Here is a 12,300-nt window from a genome sequence, read left to right on the forward strand (position 1 = left end):
GCTGTAGTTAAAACATTTTTGTATGCAAATATTCTACAAGGATTCTGTATTAGGCTTTACATCTGTTACTCGATTATGATATTAAAAAGAATAGTGTGCAAACTATGCTATCTCTTAACACTTCACTTCTAAAAAATGTAAAAGGAGTCTCCTCTGCATGTAAAAATTTGTAGATGATAATCACATTGTTCAGTATTCAGGTGGATAAAATAATTTACTCAGAATAGTTTGTTAGTGTAACATTCAATGAGTTTTGGCACCTTTGTCTTCCAGAACGTTTGTCAGGACCCTGGGAAGTATCAATTACTGGGGTTCTTTAGCTTCCTTGAAAAGTGGGTGCCCCTTGGTTCTTTGACAGTTTTTCCTGTGTTTCCTTGTGTTTGCCTGGCTTACAAGCTCTTTGGAATAGAAATTGATTTGGTTTGTGTATCACTTTTCAGCTTGTAAGAAATAACAAGTACAATAAATAACAGTGAATCCATCCAGAAGTGCATAGCTAAATAATAACAGAATGAGATGCGATGAGAAAAAAATACAAATAAAAGAAAACAGGAATAAGTTTGCCTAAGTAAATACTGATGTTTGAAAGTCAGCTTTCGTGTGTGGTGTTTGCCTTCTGCAAGTTGAGTACCTGGATTTTTAATTAATTCCATGCAAAAATATACAGGTTGCTCTTTTCATGAGCTCAGAGCTTGAAGGATGTTTTGTGGAATTACACTTCCTTTACATGGTTTATGATTGCAAAGAATTAACCAATTCTGCTCAGGTGTTTGCCTTTACTGTTCTTGTATATTTCTGCATACATTTTAGTGTTGGTCTGTGATTTGTTTTAAACTCAAAGAATATGACTGTTAATTATCCCGTTATTGTGAATTCTTATGTGACTTTTAATTGAATATTAGTTAATGCATATCTGGTTTGGTTTTTTCTTTTTTTTTTTTTCCAGATAAATGAAAGGAAAATAAGAGTTTGTTTCACACTTGTTTAAATTTTAATTGCCTTTTCAAGTAACAAACAAGCTGCAAGCTAAGACTTGCAGATGTTGAAAACTAGGTCATCCTGTTTATGCACAAACTCTTGCTTGCTGTACTGCAGAGTGGTGATCTATAAAAACAAATTAAAGGGTATTCCCAGGATTAGGCAAGTCGATAAGAATGTTAGAGTATCCTTACTGCATCCTGCCATGAACTAACCATTATTTTTTATTAGTTATTCACCTATCGTAATTCTGTTTTTTGCTTACTTGGATTTACTTTGGCTATCAGACTCTGGGTGAGTAATTCTTGTGGAGATTCTTCACTCAAAATCTAACTCATGGAATCTAAGACTGGTATTTCACCAGGATTGATCCAGTGCTTTCTAGAATTTGGTCTCCTTTGCATGGTAACTTTACACAGGACTGGTCACCATGAAGAGAACAGAATTGTGTCAGATTATAGTCATACCATCTTTTTAACAACAACATTAATTTGAAAAGTGGTGACATAAATCTGTTTTCTTCCTTCACCTCATGTTAGTCATACTGTCTCCCCTGTAAGCTATGCAGTTTGCTGAAGTGGTGCGTATAAATAGGCTAATATTTCTTGTCTTCTCTGCAAAACCTTATTATTTAACTATTAGTCAGGACTGTGAGGGTAAGTATAAAATGCTGACATCACAACAGGTTATATGGACACTACAGGATCACGTGTGGTAAACCAGGGTCAACACTCAAAAGGCACAGTGAGAGTTTTGAAAATTTTGGTCCACCTTATCTATGCTGTGTATTCATAGCCAGTACTTTCAGTGGTGTGATTTTATTGTGTCAAAATGCAACCTGATTTTCTAATTAAGACCTACTTACAGTTCGGTTTTGTTTTCTTTTTCTGAATCTCTTGCCTCTTTATGGAAGTAATAAGAAAGATATCAGATTTCAGAAAATTTTGAGATTTCAGTGCTTTTTGTGTCAGCTTGGTAAATAGCACGAGAAGAGTGCTTCATTTACCCCTGCTATTTTCCAGTCTTGTTCAGAACAAAAATGTGGTTTCATGAGAACTGAGAGAAAATGGTTAATATATCTTAGTTTTAAGTTTTCCTTATTAATTTCAGACTCTGTAAATGATTAGAGTCCTCATGCAAAAGTCTGCATTAATGCCACCCTAAGAGACTGAGCATTTGTCTCTGTAAGATACCTTTCTTTTGCATTTTTCACCTTTTTGTTACCCAGAAATGGCATAGGAATAGATATAACAAAATCTTACTGCAGTGCTTGATAGGTTGAGTATATTGTCCACATGAAAGGCTTATTATCTCTTTCTGTTTCCCTGCCTCATCCTGTTCTGCCTGTTATATTCCTGTCTGCTTCTATTTTAGAAACATATAAATGTATGTAAATAGATGATCTTGTATGATTTGTGATTTATTTAGCAAGTCCTTCACTTTCTGATAGTGTGTGTGGTTTACTCAAAACATTAGCACTTTAAACTCAGTGAGATGATACAGAACAGAAATGGAAGAAGCTTGCTTTGTTATTTAGAGCATTTGCTTCGCTTGAAAAACTCATTTAAGATAAAATTGGCAAAAATTGCTACGCTAGGTTGATAATGTTCTGTTTTTCACTGGATGACTGGATTTTTAACAAAACCTGTATGACAAATGGCTAGCTCCTTTAAAGTGAAATAACTAAAACCTGAAAAGGGTCCAGTTTTCATCTGAAATTTTCAGTGTATGAATGTAATATTGTAGTAAGTAAATAGTTACCAATTTTGATGCCACTGCTGTCATTTTCCTTTGTATACTTGGTTCTTTGAATCCACTACATATGCAAACTGAATCTTACTCTCCCTCTTTCCCCCACCATGAGTGAAGAGATAATATTTTCTAGTTGTTTTATACATTGCTCCTTTACAGATCAAAACATATTATGAGGAAAAGCTTAAGGCTTGAGGCAAAGACCACATTCAGTAGCAACCATGTGACTCAACTGTCCAAGGATTGAAACAGAATTTTAACTCTTGCTAGCATTTTATTGAAGTTTTAACCTGTGATGTCTTTTATTCGTTTACACACAAATCTCAGTTGCAGCACTTGAGCAGCTATGCAATGTAATCTGTGCAAATGCCATAAAATAATTTGAGAGGATGTAGAAAGTGGGGCAATGTCTTCACCTCTGTCTCATTTTGACTTATTAAAACACCGACATAAGTTGTTGATAAAACTGGCTGCATATGTCTTACCAAATGCTAGATTAGAATTGTAGATACATGTGATTGTTTTCTTGGAATGATTAATACAGTTGACAAAGTGGCATTTGGTCACAGAAACCTCTTTTTTGGATCTGAAAGAGAAATAACAAACTTCAAACTTAGATACCATTGAGAATAATTGGTCTTGGATCTTATGAGAAAGGAGATAACTGCTTTCTATTTAGTGAAGTGAGGAGGGAGGATATAAGCAGAAAGATAGTGCCAAGGTGATCATTTACTTGGGGAGAGTGATTAAATTATAAAAGTAAATTATAGCCTGTGGTACATGAACATGTTTCACTCGGAGTCAGTAGAGAAACCAGAAATAACTTAGCTTGACCTTTAAATTCTGTTTCCAGAATTTGAATTTGGAAAGGAAGGGAAAGAAACAAAACAACACAATGTAGTGAATGATTTACTTAAGTTTACTTGATTTGCAATCTGAGTAAATGTAACATGCATCAGAAGCACTGAAGCAATAATACTATTTTAGTGCAATTTTAAAGGCATTTTCATCAGTGAAGGTTTGCAGTTGATCAAATTGATCTGAAACATCTTTCATGTACTGTCTGTTAATTTTTTGCAAATAAAATACAAGGCTGTTGAATAGGCTGAAATTTCTTGTTTTGGTGTGTTTTGGAGGTTTAGGGGTGGTTTGTTTGGGGTTATTTTCTTATTTTGGCAGATATTCTTGATTGCATTTGTCATCTTATAATACTGTTGCCTTGCTTTAGAGATTATGTATCTTGAGTATGTGTATCACACATAGACCCCCTGAAGTCTTTTGAAATCAAAGCAGTTAATAGTTAATGACAGTTTATTAGGCATTGTACTGTAATTCTGACTGCTGATCCTATTTGGAGAATATCTGTTTTGGGCTAAACGTAGCTAACTGCATGAACCATGTTGATTTTTTCCTTTACAGCTGTAGTGGTGGTATTTATTCATTTTCTCAGATATTCATAATGTATTTTAAAAGGCATTGAATTAGAAAGTCATTTACACTGTTCAGTTTTGATACTGCATTGAGATTTTACTTATGTTACACTTTCTTGTTCATGGCTGATTTGGTTTAAAAATTTTTTGGCATCAGTTTCATGCCTTTTCTTAAAAAAAAAGGTTTTTGTTTTTGTTTTCGACATAGTTTGCTGTTTCTGTGTGCCAGAGGTTATCATGCACATTGCCTCTAGAATATGTTTACAATACATAAGAAAAGTGTTTGGGGGATGGATGTGGTGTTTTTGTAGCTCATCAATAGTAGAACTTACTGAAATGACAATATCTCTTGATCAAAATGAATCTGAAGTACACAGTATGACTCGGTTATTTGGATAGCACTGGCTCATTAATATTTGCAGAGGAAAAATCCCACATAATATACTGCAGATAGGGCCTAGCTATTTTGGAGGTTATTTCTCTTCTTTTGATTCATACAAAACTGAACTCACTACCTGTTTGCCATGGTAACTATCTCTCAATAAACCTGTTGCCTTATCTGTATGAGTCATTCTTGACAGGAGTGACCTGACATCCTAAATGGTGTAGAAGCATCCTTACACTACGTGATGGTTAAGCATGAGGCATGCTCACATGTAAAGTGGCAGGGAAAACAGAATCCCTATATTCAGGTTACAGATTCAGATGTAATGTCTGTTTTGACAATGGGCAGATACCCATATATTCTCTATTACCCCGAAATGAGACATTGTTGTCACTTTTGTGTAACACTGTTGAATCCTTGTATATAAATTCTCTAAACTGTATTTTGTATATATAATAAATGCACATAATAAGGAAAGACAAAGTTATAGATAACTAAGGAAATTGATCTAGTTTGGTATTCAGTGTCATTGTGGGGAGCGTTTTAAGAATATATTTATATACATGGATCACACCAAAATCAGTGTAGGATGCCATGATTGGTACAGGGAAATAGTGAGAATTTACATTCAAAATCACAACCCATATACAGAATTTGGATTTGCAAACAATACTTCATTTTTAAAGTGAACTAAACCAAAGTCTTGGCAGTAATTCCACCAGAAGATTGGTACCTCAAAATCAATGTCTTTTTTAGTGTCTTCTTTTTCTTTTCCATTTCTGATGATATTTAACTGAAATTAGGCAATGCCCCATGAAGTAACTGACAGAACACTCATGAAGTGTGGCGGAAACAATCCTGGGGGATTGTACAAATAAATTGTACATTTTCTGCTGTGTCTGCTGTACCTGAATTTGTATATCTCTTATAGCCTTTTCTTTTTTAAAAGTGAAAAAAGGCATAGTTGTCTTTGACCTGACATGTATAATCGTTTTTTGCATGGGTAAGGAAGAATTTTGAGTGAACAGTCTACCAGGCTACTCTGCCATGGAAATATTTACTGTCATCATTAAATCAAGCTTCTCCTGTTTGCCTGTACCACTGCCTCTAAATCAGTTACAATGGAGGTGAGAGGTTACCCAAATGAGGTGGTCTGCTGATCTTGTCTTCCCTTTTATATAGTTTTTATATCAAGCCAGATTAATTCAAGGATTCAAAACCAACAGCATACCTTCAGTGTTGTCTTGTCTACCTACTGCTAGGATTGTTATCTTTGGGTAAACAGTCAAAAGCTCTGTAGACTTTTTTCTCAGCCTGAAAATATATCCGAAATGTTCATTACAAAGTTCTTTTCTTTTCTTTTTTTTTTTAATAGCTTTGTTTGTTTGTTTGGAAGGGCACAATAAACTATTTAGCCATACTTTTTATTGCTGTTTATTCAGCCTTTTTTCCTCACGTCCTTGAGTGAAGCTGGCTATTTTGCTTTAGCCTATAATGATTCCAGGTTTTTAACCCAAGAATGAAGCTAATTCCTCAATCCTGTGTAAGAAAAAAGTGAGTCTCTTCCACAATACTTACACCGGTGACACACATCATGGCTGTAACTATCATGATTTAAAGCATCATTTACTTATGCTTTGAGTAATAGATTCATAGAATCATAGAATACCAGCTTGGAAGGGACTTCAGGGATCATCTGGTGTAGGCATAACATGACCTAGACTAAATGTCCCAGCACCCTGTCTGGCTGAATCTTAAATGTGTCTAACGTTGGGGAATGCATCACTTCCCTGGGGAGACTCTTCCAATGGCTGATTCCTCTCATCGTGAAATATATTCCTCTAGTGTCCTGCTGGAATCTTCCTGGGATTAGCTTGTACCCATTACCCCTTGTCTTTTCCATGTGACTCCTTGTAAAAAGGGAATCTCTACCTTCTTCGTAGCCACCCTCTTAATACTGGAATATGATGATATGTTCTCCCCTAAGCTTTCACTTCTCAATGCTGAATGAGTCGATCTTATTGCTTTAATTTAAGCACCCTAACTACTTTTTTAAGACATAACCATAATTTTGATTTCTAATTGTTCAAAAAGTGAAAGGTATTCAACATGTGACATCTCTATACCTAGAACATTACTCCTATCACTCCTGTGAAAGCATGACAGAAGACTGATAGCTTTACAAATAGTAATTATGATCAGAGATGAGGAAAGTTGTCTTATTGAAAGGATTATATTGAAATACCTTATCTATATTTAAAGTAGAATCCATGTTCTACTGTTATTTTTATACAGAGTTTCCATGAGTCACAATTGGAGAGATTTTTCATTAGAATGAAAAAAAAATAATGCATTTGAAGTGTGATAGCAGTTTGGTAATTCCTGCCAGGGACCAAGATTTCACAACACTGTTGAAACTAGTCACCAACAGAACTAATGCAATTTAATGACATTGTTATGTACTAATGTAACAATATTCCACACAGGAAGGAAAGAAGGGCTGTTTGTGTTTTAGAGCAATATTTAAGCACATCTGAGAATTTATCTTTTTCTTTGATTGTAACTTTCTGACGGTTATATATATCTGGAAAAAATCCTATTCCTGTTTGTACCGTTGCGGATGTCATTTGGACTCTACTTTTGCACTGATGCTTGTTCTATGCCACATCCAATTTAACTGTCAGCCAAAACAATAACAAAATTTTTACTCAGCAACTCACAAAAGTGCATTTTACAACTTGTGTTAAGACCAAATGCAATAGTAGTTCCAGGTAGATTTAATTTATTAATAGGTAAGTTTATTAGCCAAAAATAAACCCAGAGTCTTATTTACAGCTAGATAAAATTCATTGCTAGGTTTTCATTCCATTTCACATTAAAGAGATGACAAGTTTTCTTGACTGATCTTTTTTCCTGTGTTTGGAAGAAGGAGTCTGACTTGGTTTTATCTTTTTTTTTTCTTTTTCTTTTTTTATTATGCTAATTTATGTCATTGTTAAATCATTGTTTTTTAACTGTATTGTTCAGAGTGACCAAGAGTCTAGCCTAGAGTGTCTGTCCAGCTAGAATTAGTACTGTATCTTGGGCAATGTAGCTCTGTGGTTACTTCTTCAGGGTGTGTAATACTCATTCTGTATGTCATAGCTGCCAGATGGTGAATTGTATTTTCATCTCCCATTTTTCTTTCAGAAATATTTTACTGTCTATTCTTAGGTAGTTAATATATAAATACAAGATACTAATTTGTCTGCAAAAAACAGCATAGTAGATAATAGAAAAGAGGTGTATTGTGGTATATACCCACAAGATGGCAGATTAACTTTAGCATATGTGACCTTCAGCATTTGCTGAATTTTGGTTTTAGTTATGAAGCCTTAATATTTTACTGGTTCCAGAAAGTCTCTGCTTGCCTGTTAAAGGGGTATATGCTGGAAATAGAGTGCATAGCACCTCCCCTTTGTGCAGTGGTATTAGTAAAAACTGAAGCAATAACATATCTGAGAGCACTAAATTCTTTTTTTACCTAGCTACATCAAAACTCTGACTTCTCTGCTAACCATTTAAAATGGTAAAGTGTTTACAAATCATGTAGATGGAAGAACATCTAACCTGATTTCCTTTTATGACAAGGTGACCTGTTTAGTGGATGAGGGAAAAGGCTGTGGGTGTTGCCCACATAGACTAGTAAAGCCTTTGACACTGTTTCCCACAGCATCCTCCTAGAGAAACTGGCTGTTCATGGCCTGGAAGGGCGTACACTTTGCTAGGTAAAAAGCTGGCTGGATGGCCAAGTCCAAAGAGCTGTGGTGAAGAGAATTAAATCCAGTTGGTTGCTGGTTACAGGTGGTGTTCCCCAGGGCTCAGTATTGGGGCCAGTTCTGTTTAATAACTTTATCAACTATTAGGATGAGGGGATTGAGAGCACTCTCAGTAAATTTGCAGATGACATCAAGCTGGGTGGGACTGTTGATCTGCTTGAGTGTAGGAATGCTCTGCTGAGGGATCTGGACTGGCCTCAGTGCACTGATCCAGCCTAGTGTATGATGTTCAACAAGGCTTATTGCTGGGTCCTGCACCTGCATCACAACAACCCCATGCAGTGCTACACTGAAAATCCCTAGCAGCCTGCATTTCTTTCCTGGGCAAACAAAGTATTCTGGGAAGAGAAGGAGACAATCACTGTGTCTTGTCCAGTGTAAGATCAAGCTAAAGCAGGGTCATACTTCCACATCTGAGAGCTATGAGGTCCTGCTTAATTCCACAGTGTATGCATAACCTGAGGGATAGTCTAGATATATGGGATAAGAAGGAGGAGTTCTGTTTAGGCCGTCTCCTGTCTATGCTGGGATGCATTTTGCCTGCTTATTTCATTATTTATACTGTTTACTTCTTCCCTTCACTGAGTGGTACCACGATAGTAGTTTAGCCAGTTTCTCTGTGATTTTTGGTCAGCTGATGTTTAGAGTCTCATAAACTGGCAAAATGCTGCAACCTGGACACTCTTAACTGCAGGTGAACAGCATATAATCTGTGGGTGTTTCCCTTGCAATAAAAGCCATGTGTAATAACAATTGCAGCCCATCTTTAAATCTGTTTCTGTAATGCCTGTGTTTTATATGTTTGGACATAAAACATCCCTTTTATGATTTTTATGCTCAAAATTGCATTTTGAAGAACGTGAACACTGGGGTTTTTAATACATTTTCATAAGCCTTTATTAATTAATCTGGAACTTTCTTCAGATTTTATACCTTGAAAACTGTTTTCTTTTATTTGGTTTCTGTTAGGATCAGGTTATTTGGAAATGTGCTGTATGCATTCAGCAGCAGTAGCAAAACAAAGCTTTGTATTCTGGCTCATCGCCTCCATTACAGGGGCAGACAGGTGGTGATGTCCTGTCACCATGACTACATGCAGCCTTTAGGGAGGGCTCTTGTAAGATGATAGTAATTCCTGAATGGGGGAAGGGCATCAAGATATACTCCTCCTAGTTGTGGGCTCTTTTGTATGGGTTGCACTTGATGACAAGCCTACCCCTGTCGCATGCATGTGTGCTCCCTGAAATGCAGGAATCAGAAAGAATGCATCACTGCAGGCAATGTAGCAGGGGTTGCTCACATTTCCCATTTACAGTAAAAGTCTTTACATGGATTAGAAAGGCAAAAGAACAATTACAGTCACACTGTCTAAGCTTCTGCATTGTCTTGACCATAGATTTTCCCAGAGTTAGGCACTTCAGAAGGAAAGGTATACTGGTGCTGAGGTGAAAGGAGGTTAAATCTGGCAGTGGTTTAGGGCATTGGTCTAAATGGGAAGGAAGGGCTCTGTGGCTGTGACCGCATCTAGTGACAGAAAGTAGCCGTGCAGTAGTGGGAAGTGTTAGCGAGGGTAAACAGAAACTGTTCTCCCTCAGTGAGTCCCGGCGATTTAGGTAAGTAGAACTAAAAAGCTGTGCCTGGCACCCACAGACCACCAGCTTTCACTTGTGAAAGAGGTCTAATAGTATTTGTAATGATTAAATGTGGTTTGACCTTGTTGATGTCATAGCTGAAAAATGGGATTGCCTCACCTTTGGCTTCAGATTTGAATGGCTTAAAAAATAATTTTTAAGTGAATTGCCAGTATTGTCCTTTTACATGTTTTTATGCAGCCTGACCTGGCACAGCCTTATTTAAAATTCTGAGATCTGTCAAGACTGCAGCTGGACTTGGTGTTGCTGCAGGATACTTGTCATTTCAGTTCTACTGCTCCCCTGCAGCAGCACAGGTAAATGTCTCTGCTACTGGAGTGTTTTGAGTAATGTGAGAGAAACTTGAGAGGGACGTAAAAGAGTTAAATAACATAAACCAAAAAATCACTACAGTCATAGAATTGTTTGGGTTGGAAGGGATCTTAAAGATCACCTTGTTCTAATCCCCTTGCCATGGGAAAGGACACCTTCCACTAGACCAGGTTGCTCAAAGCCCCATCCAACCTGGCTATCAGACTTGAAGGGACAGAATAAGAAAAATGAAAGCTGGCCTTGTAGTTCAGAAGGGATTTTTTTTGTTGTTTACATGACTGAAATTTTACTTTTAGGAAAATGCAGCTGTCACTCTATATGTCTACATGTAATACCTGGTTAAGATGAGCTCTGGAAAAGAGTTTGTAATCTGTGATGTTACTACTGTTATTCAGTGTTGGGATTTTCAGCCATAAATTCAGCCAGGAATGCTGTAGACAGGAAAAGGGAAGGTCTCCCTGATTCAAATTTAATGTGGACTGACAGAAAGAATGAAAGTTTAGTGCATGAAGAGTGTAAAGAAGGGAAGAAACCCTTCCTTTTGAATGGAAATTACATGGAACTGGCTAAAGAGAAGAAAAGACTAGTTAATCCTTCAAGTGTTTAAGTCCCCATAGTGAGTGAATAAGAGTTACCACCTGGATTTTAATTTCACAAGGAAAGAGACTCTGTGTATGTTTTCAGTGCTGTGGAGGGAGTGTGGGAGCAGTGGTGAGCTGCAGAGAATGAGTGGTCTCCTTTGTACTCCATCTTCAGATGCAGCGGTTCCTTCAGTCTGCTGTTTGCTCCTAATGATTCAAGAACAGAAAGAAGCAGTGACCTAGAAAGCATAGAAATATCATTTTACTGTAAAATATTTACACTCTCTAGCTTTAGCTAGACAAATTCTGCAGCATGATGAATTGGGAACAGACTTGCTAGTAAAGCGTCTTTTAAAATCATCAGTTACATATTTTAATCTAAAGTACAAGGAGCATTCTTGTATATGCATATAATCTGGAAACAGAAGTAGAATGGTTAGAACAAAAAATACATCTTTGCCAAATAGCTTTGAAAATTTAGTAGCTCAGCCATCAAATTGCCCTGCCTACTCCATTGACAATTAAATAGCATAAATCACCTGTCTAAAAACCATTACTTGTTCTGGGCAAGTATTCTGAAACTAATAAAACAACGGGGAGCTTTGTATTTTAGTTAACTTGCTAAGTTTTAGGACTTGTTCTTACATGTCAGTCATGAAGACATACAAGGTGTCAATATGAGTTCTGATGCACTCAAAACACGGTATGCAAAAAGTCTATAATCATGCTGGGTCTGAGCATGGGCATGTGGAATTCCACTATAGGGCTGCCAAATGGAGGCCAAGTACCAATGGAGGCAAGGCCCTTTGCACTCAGTATATATTTCTGTGTGTATGGCCGGCAAGTGGAATGTTGCTTCATGTCCCCATTTGGAACTCTTGAAATTCTTCTGCTGTATATCAGTAATCTGAAGGGCACGAGCAGAGGATGAAGGTAATTTAAATACCACTGCTTCCTTTCTGTATTTCCTGTTGCACAGCTTGGATGAACCAGATAATTTATTCTCAGTCTTTGAAAGAAAAATAAAAAAGGAAAAAAAAATTGTGCTAAATGGACCAGTTACAGTTTTTTTGTCTAAAATATATAATTGAAAATACATGTGTAAATTAAGCATTTTAAAATATAGACTCTGGGTTAAAATGCTGCATTATAAAATGAAGATAACAGTAAAATAAAAATAATTGCTTGTCCTCATTTCTGCACAAACTCTGCAACACATGAATTAAGGATGTGCCTGGTGCAGATGGGAGATGTTAGTAACATCCTTTCTACACAGCACACATTCATGGAAGTAGCATATGCTCTGCCAGTTTTGTCCCTTGTCACTTTCAGAGTTGAAAAGAATGTGCTGTTCCCTGATGCCTGGAGTTGCAGCAGCAAAATCCCATCCAA

Source organism: Pezoporus occidentalis, unplaced genomic scaffold, assembly GCF_034315485.1.
Source record: "Pezoporus occidentalis ecotype Australia unplaced genomic scaffold, CSIRO_AGI_Poc_V1 ctg354, whole genome shotgun sequence".
Classification (NCBI taxonomy): domain Eukaryota; kingdom Metazoa; phylum Chordata; class Aves; order Psittaciformes; family Psittacidae; genus Pezoporus; species Pezoporus occidentalis.